Here is a 12,681-nt window from a genome sequence, read left to right as displayed (position 1 = left end):
GGACACGCACTACCGACTTAATTACTGCGGCAGCTGGATGTCAACTTAAGTTTGTAGTGTAGGCATGCCCTAAGACTTCATTAAATGTGTGCACATGACATCTTCTGTAAGCTATGCAGCTCTGTGAAGTACTCCCTCATTAGGACAAAACCCTAAAAGTTTATTTTTTTAGGGACGAGCAGGTGTGCCCCATCATGGTCAGCCACAGGAGCATATTGCTCATGCCTGTTAAGCTTCTAAGCAACAAAGTCTTCTTCACAAGAACCAGAGGATCTAAAGTCTTTTTTCAGTTCTTCACAAGAAAAAAGCAGAAGTTCCAGACAAGAGGGTGGCTGCAGTGACCAATTTTCCATCCCCTGACATTGGCAGAAAAAATGAGCAGGAGATGATTTTCTTGACATAATATTGTGGTTAAACCTACAAATTCAAACCTGCTGTTCTAGTTACCCAGCTTCAGCCTTATGGGATACAGAAAATCTATGAGTTCATGAGACATTTATGGACAAAGCTCTAGAAAAACATACTGTAGGGACTAGGGAACAGTCCTGTAGAGGCAGGGGATGGACTAGATAGCTCAATAGATTTTTTCCTAATTACCAAAACAGTCTATTCTGGAAATAAAATATCAGAAATTAGACCTAGTTTATGGTATCAAAATCAAATACCTCTGAAAACCTCTTTTGTTGTAACCTGTATCAGAATAATTCTAAAGATAAAGAAAGTTTTTGTAACTTTTTATTTCAGGGTCCCCCATGGTGTCTGTCCTATGAAATGCACTAGTAACTTCGACTCATAAAGTGCTCACAACCTGCATTTAAGTTTATATCCAGCATGTATAAAATATGAAGCCACTGGAGGGCACTGTGAGGAGCTAAGGGCCATAACATCATGACTATGCCAATAATACTCATCTGTACGTCTCCTTCTCAGTATATAAGGATAGAATACAAAACCTGCGTGTGCAATATCTGACAGACCTCTAGCAGACAGCATTTGCCTTCCTGTTACTATTGTTATTTCTTTATATTCTGGTAATGCTTAAAGGCCCCAGACCAGTTGTCAGAGTGGTTCACTATCATGGTGACGTGTTAGACTGATCTCTTCTCCTAAATAGTAGAGTAGTTACAAAAGCCGTCTTTCTTTTTTTTTTTTTTTCTGGCCAAGTGATTGTGCTCATTATTCCACGATGCAGATGTCTCCACAGTTATTCATGCCTTTGTCATCTCAAATCTAGACGACTCAAATGAAGTCTACCCAGAAATACCAGAGAAGGCCACTTTGTAAGCTTCAGCTAGCACAAAACACCTCTAAGTAGGTCAGACTAATGAAAGTATGTGCACACTATGCTGCATGGGCTGCCATTTGAAAATGAAGGTGCTAATTATAGATCATTATTATTACCAACACCAAGCAAGGTATTTTTAGCAAATCATTAAGTTTCTTTATTTACACATGGAATATCCCTAAGCAGATTACATGCTTTTTCAATTTCTTTGAAATTATTTATCAATTTTTTTACAACTTTTCCCCCCCATGAACTGGGGAAATTTTGCTACAAGAACCCGATACTTTATATTCAAAATTGGTGTTGCATTGGCTTGTTGGGATTGGTCGCATATGTCATGTGGTATTGTTTCTGCCCCCTGGTTGGATGAACATAACACTCTTACAATCAGAAGGAAGGTTTGAAGAAGCCACTGGATCTTTGAATTTTTGAGGGAGCAGTCGCTATTTATGGAGAGATGGCAGATAAACAGGATTATGGAATTTTAGAAAACTGTAACCCTTATTCTTTTTGGACCACACACACCCCTGCCTCATGCATCATTCCTAGAAAAATTAGATTATTGTACGATGAATTGGTTGACTATGTGCAAAGTTAAAATTTCATTAATCATATTCACAGCAAGTAATTGTCTGTGCATACATTACTTGTGAAAGGTGTTGTCAGATCCTTATCTGGATTGTTTAATTTCCTCTCTGTCAGTACTTTGGTGAGAGCTTTGAAAATCCCTGTGTTCCTGCTTTATCAAGTAGTGAGATTTTTAAAATGAGACGACTCTGGCCTCATCCCAAAAAACATTTATTCTACTGCAAAGTGGACACAAGTTAAAATAAATAAAGTCTGTAGGTATCTATTATTTCATGACCTAATCTTACAAACATTGGGGAGGGCAGGTTTTCAAACTGAGAATGAGATAGTATCAGAGTGGAGGTCTATGGTGGAAAGCAAGATGAAAGAAGTGGATTTTGAGGGATTTAAAGGAGGAAAGGGTAAGTCCCAGTTACCTCAAAAGGACAAAGGAAACACTTTGATTATCTGTCCCAAGGGTGAAGCTGATGGGAAATAATGACTGGGCATCATGGATTCTCGTACTGGACACCCTTTTCTGGGATTCTCTCCTGCTAGATATAAACCCAAGCCCAAAGTTTTAGAGCAAAATGTAAGACACATTTGCCTGGCTTTTCAGTAACTACAGGCCTTGAAATCTTCTAACACTTGGTCTACTGGCTGCAATTCAATTGCTGTGGAGGATTACAATTTTAGTCTATGTAATATCCACCCTTATGTTACCACTATAGGTGCTTTATAAATAAATACATAAATATTATCATTTTATTTTCAGGGAAATATAGCAGCCTATGCATGGGAAGCTTTAAAAGAAGCCATGGATGGCTGCTATTTCCCTCCTACTATACATTACCATAGCCAAAAATATACAGTATCCCATCAAGTTCACATGAGATCAGTTCAAGGAAGCCACTCAGGATTGCAAATAAAGAAAGAAAATTAAGTCCACCTGCTGAACTGCAGGCTCTTACAAGTGATTTACTAGTTTATCTAGTGTTTTAAAAAGTCATTCTATTAAGCTGTAAATCATATCACTCAGTATTAATATATCTGAAGGTAAAATTAATGATAGAGATAAACACATTAGAAAAAGTCATGGCATGTAACTGTACCATGAAAAAATTGATGAATAGTGGCTTAGCAGTTGTGACATCGAGTTCAAACTTAATTTGAATTGTGAAGGGCATCATCGGATAACAGTAAGTGTTGAGCAGACAGGATAACAGTAAGTTCATAGTGGCACACGGTTTGACTCATCATGGGAGACATAGTGCAGTAACATAGTAAATATGGTGACGTGACATTTTGAAGCCCTGAAAATATAAGTTTGCCGTTAATCTTGGATGAAATGTGCATTTCTGAACTCAGATAAATATTAGTTTCCCTGAAATGATCATATAAGTCAAGTCTCCTTTCTCCATCAACTGTGGGTAGCCTGAAAGAAAGTTAGAAACACAATCTTCACTTTAATGGGTGGGAAAAAGAAAGGAATTATTTCTAGCACTTGTTACAATTTCACTGGATGGAAAGGAATTCCAGCATAACAGTCAATGATACTCTGCAGTCTCCTCATGTTAGAGCTCCATTTTCATCTTACAGCCAACTTACTAGTAGCAACATGGATCAGGAACTATCATAAAATTAAGAAGCATCCAAAAATGTTCAGCCAGTGGATCACTTGGTTGGCTAGACATCCTGACATCTCTTTTTAGAAAGATAATGCAGGCAATGGAAAATTCAATTGATATATCCATTGTTACCATTGCAAGGGGTAGATGGCTTAATTTTTTAAAAAATACAGATGACAAAAATGTAATATATTTGAAAAAATAGGACTAGTTTCATAAGATAATGAGAACTTCTCTCAACATCTCTTTTGAGATCAGAGTTACACTGCGTTCTCAATTTGGGTGAGACAAACAGTGCATAGCTTTGCCTCCTGGTTCCTTTGGACTCTGATATGAAAAGAAACATTGTTGTGAGCAATTATTAATATATAATTAAATGTCAGAATACATCCATCTGACTGTTTATTTTTTTCTTCATCTCAAGCCTTAATTTGAATGATTCAGAAAAACAAGGAACAGGCTGTACAAAAGATGGAAATGTCATTATAAAACTCTTTTGAGGTGGTACTGGCGATGCTAGTCGAAAACTGAAATCTAAATTTTTTCCTGAAGTTTATTTAGGGAGGGAGGCTGGCAAATAGTTTACCCCTGAAAGAAGAAGAAGAGTATGACAGAGAATGGAATTAGGACATTTAAATCAACCAGAATAAACAGCAACTTGAATTGATTATTATAACCAGCACCAATTCACAGCTGAAAACGCTGACAATAAATGCTTCTTGTTCCAGATTCTGATCTCAGTGCAATCATTAATTAGATTAGATGGTGACCCAATGTATTAATACCTAAAAATGAATAGATTTGGGTCAGACTTTGTTTTGTGTACTTGATTCAAGATGAAAACATAGACGCCACACTGCATGGGACTACACACCAGTTTTTGAGTGCAATTTAGGCAAGTGGATGTTTGTCCATGGAAAACAGATGTTGGCAGAATTCCCCTTCTGACCTCAGAAGAATTATCTCACAGTTTGAAATATTGCAGGTGTTCACCCAATACAGCAACAATTCACATCCTTCTCCTATGTTCCTACATCATGACTAAAGATCATTTTAATTTGGAGACACAAGCTGCTTTCCATGTTTTGTTTGAACCAGGTGTACAGTACAAATAAAAGGACAAATCCAGAGCCTACTACCCAGCCCTCATACCCAGGCTGGATACTGAGCAGACACATGAGGAGATGGTGGGGATAGGGAAGAGGAAATAATCTGCCCTCTAGCCCATGGATTATTGTGGAGTTGCTTCCACAAAGACCTAAAGTCTGGAATTAAATCCCAACAACAGAAACAGTCCTCCATCACAACTGGCATCTGGAGGGCATTCTCAGCAGAAGGCACAAGGGTTGAACTGGCATAGGGACTGAACAACTTTGAAATGGTTCCTTCTGATCAGGCAGGTCAGTGGAGCATTGTGCAGAAATTGTACATATTCTGTAAACCGGAGCTTTCCTTAGTGCTGCTAGGGGGCTCTGTCTACACTTCTCCCTTTCCCCCCCTCCTCTTTACATCTCACACATTCTCAGATGCTGAAGCCCCACCGCCCACCAGACCCCACTCTAAATCACTCCAATGTCACTTTATGTCAGTTCTGCCAGCTCTCACGCTGGGCCTGATCCAAATCCCATTGAAATCAGTCTTTCAACTGCCTGCAAAAAGCTTTGGATCAGGCTCCCTTGCTGGTGGTTTGGTAGCTCATTTCTTTCCTATTCAGTATTTCCCACAAGACTAATGCGGGAACCAGCAGTGAGCATACAAGGTTGGAGGGCCTTCTCCAGAAAAAAATGGGATCCTTAGGCATCCTACTCATTACATCTCAACAACTAGGGAAAAACACGAGTTTAATAAACATGAATACCTTGCATTCACATAGTGCCTTTTCATCTATAGATCCCCAAGCTTACAAAGTATAATTATCCCTATTTACAACGGGGGACACACAAGCACAGAGAAGTTAACTGATTTGCTTAAGGTCACACAGAAAGTCAGTGGTAGAGCTAGCAAGAGAATTCAGATCTCCTCACTCAGTTCCACGTCCTATTTACTTGACCACCACCTAATGCTGATATTTCCCACCCATCCCCCAACACTTTGCTTCACTGGTTTTGCACGCACCAAACCAAAAGCTGACTCTAGCTGCCTATGTTCAAAGGATAAATCTAAGCTGCAGTTCTTGTTAAAAACTAAAACCAAACAACATTATATTTTTAATCAATTTTTGTAAAAACTAAATCACATTATTTCTAAATGGCACCTGCTACAATACAAGCCAAATCTAGACATTTATATAGATACCTAGAAGATTATGAATGAATGAGCACTCATTTACATGGGGCCAGGAGTTGCTCCGGTGTAACTGAGAGTTGCATTTGGCCAAAGGTATTGAACTATTTTGAGGAAAAGATAAAAATAGTCTATTTTTGATTTCTAGTAAGGTAATTTATAAGGAAATATGGCCTGGATTCTGCCAGTTGCTTAGCAGTTTGGTGGCCATTCAGCAAAGCACTTAACTTTAAACCTGTGAATAGTCCTATGACTTTAATGGGACTATTCACATGCTTAAAGTTAAACACATGCTTAAATGTTTTGCTAAATCAGATCCAGAGTGCTCAGCACCTGGCATGTTCAAACCGTATATTAAAAGCTGTAAAATCATAAAAACACATTTTTGTATTGGTGAACAGCATTCTGACCAGTTAGTTTGTGAACTAGTGACCAGTTTGTGAACTATACACCCTCCATACAAGCCATTCCTCTTTGTTTTTCTTTGTTGCTTGCTAATTCTGTTGATTCAGATTCATACCGTCTTATACTTTTCTTACCAGTTAAAATTAGCATGTGCATGCATGTGTGGATGTATACATATGCTGGGTTTTGAGGTTTTTTTTTTTTTTTAGATTATATGTTAGATCAGAGAAAATAATCTGGAATATATACATATATTTACATATTATATATCTATTCCTTTATATCCATCTATATCACTATGTAAAATAAATGTATAAATATATATTTTATATATGTGTGTGCGCAGAGTATAAATATATGTTGTACATAAATGATTTGTTACAGAAATATCAATGTTTCTACATTACACTGCATGCTAGATGAGCTGTCATTAGCACAGAAAAGATGCGTAGCTTTTCAACAAAAGAAAAGAATGAGGCTGCCAGAGTGTTGCAGTGGTTTGGGCGTTTTTGTGTGTCTTTTTTTTTTTTCTCCAGCATCCATCCCTGCCAATCTTTGCACTGCCAGTATGGAAAATCATATCCATGGCAACCAACTGCACCATTCCTACCCACATCAATGACGCCTCCAATCTAAACTGTCAAATATTCTATGCACATCATGTAAAATAGAGCTCTTTTCCTCATACCTCTGTGCATCTAGTTTCCGTGGCTACATGTTTATGCAAATGAGAATTGTCCTTTTTCTCTCAGGTTGATTGAACATTGAATTTGTTTTGCACCTTGGCAATGCAAAGCCATGCTGTCTTGCCACCTGGTCTACCACGTCATTGAAAAAACTACATTATAATGATAGTGGTCCCAAAATTAGCCTGATAACACCATCTACTTAGCTTGTGAGGGTTATATCGTACAATAAAAGGAGGACATTAACAAGATAATGTTTAATTGGCGCTCTAGAGCCTACTAATTTTTGATATTGAAAAGCTAGTATTTGGATCTGTGCTTTTTAGTTAGTGAAGAGAAAACATCCTTCATCAAATCTGAATGACAAATTTACGCATCAGTTTTTTGCATGGGGATCTAGAATTCTAGGGATTCTAAATGTTTCCTACTTAGATAAAAAAAAATCAAACATTCTAGGCCCATGCACTACATTTTAATTAATTCAGGATCAAATCCTCACTCAAAATTACTTCTCCATCCTCTCCCCCTCGAGAAAGTAAGCTCTGGGAGTGGAGTGGCTGGATATACAAACGATAAAAGGGTTACAACAGGGATCCAGCAGGAGACTCACGCTCTCCAAGCCCCATTGTTGATCCACCTTATGGGGCTATGCAGCACATGATTCCTTGATGTGCAACACAGGAGATGTTCAGTTTCTGTCACAGGAAACTACAGTGCATCATTTCTCTTCTGTAAAATGTTATTTTTAGATGAAAAAGAGGAACTGGAGCTCAGAACCTTGTCAGTGTTATTTTGTAAAATAGAAAAACTCATATACAAAAGACATTGCACTAATAACAAAAAGCTTTTTTTGGTCCACCCACATTTTGGTGGTATTTATGTCTGGTTTGCAAAAATAATCGGTAGCCTAAGACTTTGTAATAAACTGTGGGTTGTGAGCAGGGTGAAGCGGCTGCATAAAACAAATATGTGACTCAGCGCTACAATTAGCAAAAATCAACAATTTCATTCTTGAGACGAGACAAACAAACAAGCAAACAAATGCATCCAACAGTGAGCATGCAACATAAAGTAATTCCATCCGACATTAGTGTTTCCATTCTAAGATTACCATCTGTGAAGAGGTAGCTCTACATCTACAACTCTTACCTACAAACACATGTTCTGCAAGAACAGGCATTATATTTAAATCAGCTATCCCATCAAGCCTAGCTTCCTTAAAAAAACAGCATCAATATTGCATCATATCATAATAATAAGCCGGCTGCTGCTTCCTGCAGCTCCCATTGGCTGGGAACAAAGAACTGCGGCCACTGGGAGGTGCAAGCAGCCGTGCCTGTGGAAGGTCAATGTAAACAAACTGTCTTGCGGCCCACCAGCAGATTACCCTGACAGGTCATGTGCGGCCTGTAGACCGCAGGTTGCCCACCACTGCTGTTGAAGCTATGGTCCCACCCACCATGGAATTATATACAATCCCTGATCCACACTGATACATAAACTTAATACAGCAATATCTCCCAAAGGCATTGCAGGAAATTGTTATCTCTGCTACAGTTCGTTCCTGCTGTTAAAAAATGACCCACCCCATCAGAGTGAATACTAAATGGTTCCTGGTTGTTCCTGTATATAACAGGGAAGTGCTACCATATTAGAAGGAGGTTTTCCAATCCAACTCACAAGAAAGAGGAAACCCAAAGAAGAAGCAGCTGGCTAGCCAAAAAGGAAAAAGTGACTTCTTTCACAAAATTCATTCACTCAAGGTAAGGGGTTCACCAAATGCACATACAGAAAGCAAACAATGTACCCCAATAGGGGGTTTGTCTTTTCAAACCGTTCCAATTAAGTCACAGAAAACAAAAGGGCTTCAAGAAATGTGTGACCACAAAGTAAAATGCAAATATCCCTGTAAATAGCTATTTTCTCCCCTCTGGTACCATCTTGCCATTCATTAACTAAGGAAGGATAATGTATCACTTCACAAATGTGTAGCTACATAAGAATAGAATTAATTGTTATGGTGGGGGGGGGGGGAATCAACGTTTGTTTGTGAGTCCAGAAGAGGCTAGGATAGGTCACCAAAGACCTTTCCATGAATGAACAATTATGAATTTCCCCCCCAGTGAAACTTAGAGGGGGAATGGAGGGCTCAACTTGAGCTGCCAGCTTCCTTCTGCAGTCTCTAGTCCCTGCTGCTGGCAAAAGGGACCTGAGGACCCACATTCTGTCTGTGATGACGTTGGGGAAAATACCAGGCCAGAGATCAGAAATGAGAGCCGTATTGCCTGATCCTCAAAAGAACGTGGGTCCCTCTCCTCAGCCAAGAGGATGGAAACTATGAGTGGATCTGGATAATCTCCTACCACATTTCAGAGCATGTTCCACAACCTTCCCTATAGGCAGAGTGTCATTGCTTCCTGAGAGATCTCCACCCTATTGCTGCTTTGTCACCCTTTCTTCTAACCCATTACTGAAGCTCTTTATTATAGCAATGGGCTCCACCAGCTACCCAATCATAAAATATCAGGGTTGGAAGGGACCTTAGGAGGTCATCTAGTCCAACCCCCTTGCTCAAAGCAGGGCCAATCCCCAATTTTTGCCCCAGATCTCTCAATAGCCCCCTCAAGGATTGAGCTCACAACCCTGGGTTTAGCAGGCCAATGCTCAAACCACTGAGCTAACCCTCTGCACTTCCCCAGCATTGCTCTACCTCAGGTACCTTACTCCCTGACAGCTAGCCCTTCCCACTCCAGGGCTAGAGTGAGATTCTTCCAGCTCCTGGCCCTCAGCCCTCTTATAGGGCCAACTGTGGCCTGATTGGGGCGTGGCCCCAGCTGTGGCTGCTTCTTCAATCAGCCTAGCCTTTCTCAGCCACAGCCCTCTCCAGGGATGCTTTTGACCCCTTTCTCTCCGAGGGCTGTTTTAACTCCATCAGGGCTGGAGCGGGGTGACCACCCTGCTACATCAGCTACCCAATATATTTATATCTGTTATTGTGCATGCAGAAAAATGTAGAGAGTGTAATTCTGAGAAATGATAACTAAAATGGAGTGGGGAACAGTTTTTCCATCCTGTGAAACTATTTGAGAATTCGAAAAAAATTTCTCTTCTGAATCAGGACAAAACATGAAAATCTTGAAAAATGTCATGAAACAAGAAACCAAAATAAATAAATAAATAAATGTCTGTTTGGGTCAACCAAAATGCTTTGTTCTGATCATTTCTAAATGTTTCTATTTGATTTTGACAATGTTTAATTTTTAAATTTTTTACTGTAATTACATTTTGAAACAAAAAGTAGTCACTTAGAATCAGGAAAATGAAAATTTTAACTGAAAAATGTCTAAACATGACTTTTCAATTATTTCATTTTTTTCAACATAATTTTTGAGTCAAAAAATTGGTTAAAACTGACCCTTTCCCCTGACCAGTTTGTTTTGACAAATAGACATTTTTGGACTAAAAAACAATTCACCAACTCTAATGATAACAGCTGGGAATAATGACCCTGTTTTTGATATAACTGACACCAGTTTAAATGGAGAATAATTTAATGGAAATCAATTATGTTACACTGGTGTAAAACCTGTGTGAGGGTAGACTCAGTACTATATTATTCCCTTTAAGGTGGATCTGCTCAAACAAAGTAAAAAGCATGAGGTGGTTTTGTGTGAGCAGGCACTATAAAACCTGGACTATAAGTATAAAAAGAAAATGTTATGGACCAAATTTTTCCTCACTGCATAAATACCCGCAACAGAGGATCACATATATGCTACAAAAGTGGTGCTGATATACAGTCCATTTTCTGACCAACAATAACACCACTCAAATTATCCTTGTTAGGAGCATGAATTCTGCATGGGGAGAGGAATATTTGTCATTGCCTGGAATGGGAGCGCGTGTTCATTAAGGTGAAGTCCACATCCTCTAACACTTGTGCCCTGCCTACACATGGAGCGGCCTCTCTTCAAGTTTTATTTAGAGCCAAAATCAGGACAGAAAAGTTCCACGTACAGCTTCTCTTTGGCATGCAGCTAAACACAATGTAAGCCAACAGCTTGCTCTAAATTAGGGTGAGTCTATGTTTTATAATAGCATGTAGCATATTGGTAATATATTTTCCTTCAAATTAAGTTCGATGAATAATTATATATTTTTAAGGACATGTAATTTCCTTAAAATGGATGGTGAAAAGAAGGTGAAAATGGTGATATTTATATAAGTATCAATCAGTGCTCTAGAGTTATAGCCTTTGTAAATTAAGATATCACTTAGTCCAGAGTTCTGGTTTTCAATGAACCTATGCATGCATTATTATCCAAACCCGTAGCAATGTGATGCTCCACTATCATCATCATCATGATCATCGTCGAAGATTTCAATCACTTTTTGTCCCACCGTGGATCACTGCCTGTTCTTAATAATAGGTTTCAGAGTAGCAGCTATGTTAGTCTATAACCACAAAAAGTTCCTTTTTACATGTAGCACAGTTATATTGTCATCAATTCTAGATGATGCCACTCATCTTCTTCATGGCTGCAGAAGTTTATTAACATGCAAAGCAATTCCTATGGCTACTGTTGAGACTTGATCTCAGTAGTCATTGGATATATTGTGAGTGTGCATTGTCAATATTTGTTCTCTTGGTATTGATATATGGTATGAAGTTCAGCAATCAAATGTGGATTAGGAAGCTAAAGAATTGTGGATACCAAGTTAACAGACAACAAGATAGCATGAGTAATATGTAAACAAACACAAAATAAACTCAGTCTATGGCACACCACAAATCCATTCAATTTGGCAAGTGAGTTCCAATCACCAGTGATATTTTGAGTTGTTATTAATGGCTTTTATTGTTTGCTTAATTGAAGTTAGACTCTGTCATTAGCAGCTCTATCTTGTGTCATTCAAACCTTTCAAATTAATTTGTCTTTTGTGTGAATAATGATATTCCTGCTCTTCGGAAGACTGAATAGCAAGGAAATTGACATTTTTAAACTAATGTAAATGCTCTCAAAATTCAACCCTCTCCCCTAACTTTCTTACTATCACTATTTCTGAGCAAGTACTGAATCAAAAACCCAATCATAAAGTCCTTAGTACTAGAACTGGCTGAAAATTATTGTGAATGAAATTTTGATGAAAGATGACAAATACTTTTTTTTTGCAAAAGTTTCACAGAACATGTTTTCCAACCAACTGTACTCAGTCCAAGTGCCTTTAGTTATACACAGAGCAAATTCATTCCAGTCTAGCTTGTACATCAACAAATGCATCATCTTCATCTTTCAGCATTGTCATAATCTTGGCTAACTATATTAGTTCAGGCTCATAGCTGCTCATAATATTCATCAATTTATTGCACACTAGAACTGCTGTTACGCCAGGAACTGCAACTATAGACACAAAATCCCTGGAACTACGACACGGACAAAAATAATTCTTCAGTGTCCCATTTGGTATTTATACAAATCAAACACACATTTGAGAGTAGTTCTTAATGACTTAGGGTCATCAGTTTTCTCTCTCATGATTACAAAAGAGCCTTTTTCATTATGACTGTAATCTGTCAGAAGTGTGTAACCAATAACTTATTTTACTTTGGGCTCTACATCCTAAATATTCTCAGTTTTTGTGTAATCCACACACTCCTGGTGTGGTGCTCTGTCCCCTCTAGTGGCACTGAGACCACTTAGAGATTAATGAGTCTGCTACAGCCTTAGCTAAGGGCCATGTGGCTTTTTGCACCTGCAGTAGAGGCTCATACACCAAGCTCCAGGAGATCCCATGTTCAATTGTGCCCTCCGATGACCAGGGTCTG

At 38.6% G+C, this 12,681-nt stretch overlaps 1 long non-coding RNA gene across 1 annotated transcript in view; it reads left to right on the top strand.

Moving 5' to 3' along the window:
* Nucleotides 1-12,681, top strand: part of LOC125636870 (uncharacterized) — a 72,513-nt gene that overhangs the window by 59,028 nt on the left and 804 nt on the right. The window contains exons 3-4 of the long non-coding RNA XR_007356742.2: nt 8,491-8,617; nt 10,701-10,930. This is a non-coding gene — a long non-coding RNA (uncharacterized LOC125636870). The remainder of the gene's footprint in view (nt 1-8,490; nt 8,618-10,700; nt 10,931-12,681) is intronic.

This window comes from Caretta caretta, chromosome 5 (assembly GCF_965140235.1).
Source record: "Caretta caretta isolate rCarCar2 chromosome 5, rCarCar1.hap1, whole genome shotgun sequence".
Classification (NCBI taxonomy): Eukaryota; Metazoa; Chordata; order Testudines; family Cheloniidae; genus Caretta; species Caretta caretta.
Note: the sequence above shows the minus strand (reverse complement) of the source record. Positions and strands in the feature narration are given on the sequence as shown.